Source organism: Triticum aestivum, chromosome 3B, assembly GCF_018294505.1.
Source record: "Triticum aestivum cultivar Chinese Spring chromosome 3B, IWGSC CS RefSeq v2.1, whole genome shotgun sequence".
Lineage (NCBI taxonomy): Eukaryota > Viridiplantae > Streptophyta > Magnoliopsida > Poales > Poaceae > Triticum > Triticum aestivum.
In genome coordinates, this window is record NC_057801.1 from 50,872,159 (window position 1) to 50,875,962 (window position 3,804).

General features: G+C 44.7%; 1 long non-coding RNA gene across 1 annotated transcript; it reads left to right on the forward strand.

The window, feature by feature from the left end:
- The first annotated feature begins 439 nt into the window (after positions 1-439).
- LOC123064667 (uncharacterized) lies at positions 440-1,751 on the forward strand. The gene is made up of 2 exons (XR_006430763.1): positions 440-710; positions 799-1,751. It is a non-coding gene; the product is annotated as an uncharacterized lncRNA (long non-coding RNA).
- Positions 1,752-3,804: the final 2,053 nt, after the last annotated feature.

The following is a 3,804-nucleotide window of genomic DNA, read 5'->3' on the forward strand; positions in this document are numbered from 1 at the left end:
GGATGGCTTCCTAGAGTTTGATGGATCTCATTTTTTGCTTGGTCAGGTCGTGGGGCATGTTTGGTTTGGTGTTGCCGTTGCCACGTTATGAGCTCTTGTTTATCGATGGGTGTGTGCTGCACTCTTCGGGAAGGTTCTTCCATTCTTTAAAAAACTTTGATTTACTGTGCGGTTTGCACTTTTGATTTCACGTGTCCAGTCTAGAGGTGTGTGGATTGCTCTTGTTCCACGTGCCACTGCTTGATCCATGCATGTGGCCACGTCTGTCCATGGGTCATTGACTGCTTATTTCCATGATGGACACGTATAGGTCAATGAGATTATGGGGTAAGCAGTTTGGACATATGTTGTGTTTTTCTCTAGACCGGCTAGATATTTCGCCTGGTCTCTCTGGAAGGATCCCGTGAAATCCAGTTCCACTGCTTGGTCGTTGTTTGGCCCTATAAAAATGCGTCACTCCGTGTGCGTCTTCCATCTCGGATGCGCCATCATCCCTGCTCCTTCACTCCTGACACCCCTTCCGTCGAACACAATGTGAGCTCTGCCCTGTTGGTGTCTGATGAAGCGCCGCCGACGGCACCGTGGAGTGCCTAGGGTTCTATCATAGGCCGCTCGCAGGTCATGGGCCCGCGCGACTCCGCAGCGTCGTGATCCTCCAGCGCGGGCGTGCCGCCGCCATCAAGACGAACCGGCGCCGCCTTCGGTCGCTGGTGCGTTCCCTCGCTAATAAGGTCGATGGATCCCTTCCCCGCACTGCTTCTTTCCTACTCATCTTTCAATTTTTCTCTATCCTTGCAGTCACCGCAGGTAGCGGTAGCATGTACGCATCAGGAGCGGGCGCCTCTTCTTTCGTGCTCTCGCTAGATCCTCCCAGCAGCAAGTCACCCTCTCTACCACGCCCTTTTCCTGCGGACTACGGGAGTCAAATGCTAGCTGGCCCTTGATCTGACTGAACAGACCTGCAACTGGTGCTTGATACGGAAGCATGAATAGTGCAAGAGCTAGCAAAGTCACCGATCGCCATACAGAATGCCAACGTGGGAAGGTGGAAGCACAAATAGAAGCAGTGTGAAGCTGCTATTTTTTCCTCGCCGGCTACAGATCAAGCGTCTTGGTCAGCGATGTGTTACATACGTTATTTCTCCAGCACAAGTTCTCCCAATCAGCACAGGTTTGGCGATGCCCCCCTTTCGTTGTCCTCTCGACGGCGGGATTACTTCCGTCTCTGGTGCAGCGACGGCGTTCGGTGATTGTTTCTCGCCTTCAGAAGATAAGCTCTCAAAGCACAAGACTCTCTTCAGGTTACTGAAAACTACTTACTGAAAACTTTCTTACGCACAAAACTTCTTGCAGATATGTAAACATGAACTGACAGGACAACTTCATAATCTTGCACGTTTTTAACTTAGGACCTACTATTTGTCTCGCCTCATTCATCTGCATGCGAGTCCTCTTGAGAGTCAATTAATGACTGCATATGCTTTGATTTGATTCCCACTGACTAATGGTTTCTTGACCTGTGTTTCTTTTCTCATATTGGCTGGTTGCATGACAATTGGTGTTAGTGACTTCCTTTCGTTTAAGTTTGATTTAGTATTTGTAGGGATGCATCTGTATGAGGATTCTCATCATTAATTGGTGGGTTGGTTTAGCAAAAAAAATGACAAGTGTGCATGCAACAATGGGTGGACTATGCAGAATTTTTTCTATATTTTATTTATGGCCAATGAGGACTGGTGACGGTTGCTACTGATCCGGGTGTTGACAACACTCATGCATGGTTGTGGTTGTGTGGTATGCAGTATATGTGTATTCTCAGTCTATGTAAGCAGTTGCATGTTGAACACTTGGTATGTGTATTCAGAGCAGCTAATTTCTGAATGTAAAAGAATACAACGTCATTTTTTCTAAGAGTAAGGCCCCGTTTGGAATCTCTCCACTCCGTTCTCCACGGAGCTGCAGAGCTCGGTTTGAGCTGCTCCATAAAAAGCTGCAACAGCCTGCTCCGCTCCGGGATCTGAGTCGCGGGAGCGGAGAGAAACCGAACAGGCACTAAATCGATACTTCTGCGAAGCTCCTATTTTTTCATTGGTTTATTGCTATTTCTCCTTACAAACCTACTGTCCGAAGAGAGTAGAGTTAATAGCCTTGGACTAATAATTGATGAAATCCCAGCACGTATATTGATGGGTGATATATATAGCAGATCTCAGTTAATTGCATGTTACGTGAACAGTGACTGCTTGCATGGTTTGAAAAACTGTTCTGTTTTTATTGAGTGGCTATACATGCATGTAGGGATGGGCATATTAACCTAGCACCCAACTACCGAACAGAAAAAACCGGGACCGAATTCGAAAAGACCGAATCCGAAAATTCCAATTCTTAGTTCAGTCTGCACTTTGTAAGAACCAAAATTAATTTAGGAATTCCGGTCTTGTACTTTAGTTAACCAAAGTAATCGATCAGACAGATTAGATGCACATGGACAAATGCCTGCGTAAAAGCCCAGCCCACGCACAACCCAACATCTCAAGTCTTTGCTCATGTATGTGCCCTTCTTTCTTCACAGTACGTAGCCTCCAGCAATCCCCTCCTACCCTAGCCACCACTCCCGATCGATTCCTCACTCCTTATCCTAGGCGCCAGCGCGCCGCCTCTCCATCTCCCCTCTCCGCACCCCAACCGGCGACGATGGTGTAATTGGCTTATAAGTGTGTAGGCTTACTATGGGCGATGAGTTATGCATTACCAAGTTACCAACAGACCCTACTTATAGTCATCAATCTATGTTTGCATGTACACCTGTAGGCAAGAATCGCATTCCTGAAGAAACCAACAAATGGATAACCAACACATGAGCCTTTTCTCAATATATACAAAACTTCACTGAAACATGCAAATAAAGCGCGGTGCCAGTTCTCTACCACTGTATCAAAGAAACAAACTTAGCCGAGGATCTCAAATCTAAGTGGAAAGTAGAAACGTTGCACTCTGCCTGTGTTGACTCAATGAACCTTATCTATATGTGTGAATGACTATGTTATCAACCAAGTACTAAACAAAGTTTTAAGAACTTCAAAAGGAAAATCGTCGCACAACAATCAGTATGGCGCGGCGTGCCGCCGCGCACTACACGCTAGTTTTTAATAAAGTGCCAAGTTTTGCCCATTTTGGTTTGACAAAGTTGCTATTTGTATTCGGAGATGTTATTCCTGCACAAAGTCTGTGCACGGTTTGATTTTTAATTTTTATTTTGTAACTCCGAATGAGCTGAAATTTTAACTAAAGTTGCAACTTTTCATCCTCTGTATGCCTGATTGTTTTCAGAATTTTTCGACAAGTATAAGTAGGGCAGAAAAATATGTTTTGCTGCTGCTGTTTTTCTGGACAGATTATGTCCCATATTGTTTTATGCATATTTTGAACTTTTAAGTTGAATCTTTGTGATCCAATTGAGTTTATGAGTAGGCATACAACATTATATACTTTCTGGACATCCTCATGCATTTTTGTCCAAGGATTATTTGCAGCAAGAAACCTATTTGTTTATCACTACTAATGTCACCCCACGGAAAAGAAATGGGAGAAACGGTGTTTTGAAGTTTTTTTCACAGGGATTGGAGGAGATGCACCAAGAGTTATCCAAGGATGGTGAAAACCATAAGCTTGGGGATGTGAAAACATCCCCACTAAACCTACACACTCTCGGTTTGCACACGTCTAACTTCTGTTTTTCGATCAATGCACTTTATCGCATAAACTTGGAGCGTCTTTTTGTTTGTTTTTGCTTTGATTTTTTTT